The sequence below is a fragment of the Sinocyclocheilus anshuiensis genome, unplaced genomic scaffold (genome assembly GCF_001515605.1).
Source record: "Sinocyclocheilus anshuiensis isolate Anshui unplaced genomic scaffold, SAMN03320099.WGS_v1.1 scaffold1844, whole genome shotgun sequence".
Lineage (NCBI taxonomy): Eukaryota > Metazoa > Chordata > Actinopteri > Cypriniformes > Cyprinidae > Sinocyclocheilus > Sinocyclocheilus anshuiensis.
The window spans coordinates 132686-132930 of record NW_015555830.1 but is presented as its reverse complement, the minus strand read 5'-3'; the positions used below and the strand labels follow the sequence as shown (position 1 = coordinate 132930).

Sequence of the window (245 nt, the reverse complement as noted above, 5' to 3'; positions counted from 1 at the left end):
TGTAATAATAATGACTATTACCTATTACCAACAATATCTTAAACACCACCACTAGTCCTAAGTTCAGTTAAAATTACAAATATGTAATTACTAATCACTAATTCTGTCATTTAATAGTGCTTAATTATAATATAATGCTTGATTAACTGATGTTGCGAGTGTACATTCAGATATTTAAGAAGCTGTGCCATTTTACTCACACACACACACATATATATATACACACATATACATATATATATATA

General features: G+C 26.5%; 1 protein-coding gene across 1 annotated transcript in view; it reads right to left on the bottom strand.

Annotated features, from left to right (window-relative positions):
* phrf1 (PHD and ring finger domains 1) overlaps positions 1 to 245 on the bottom strand; it is a 26618-nt gene that overhangs the window by 16548 nt on the left and 9825 nt on the right. The gene's annotated exons all lie outside the window — the stretch shown is intronic.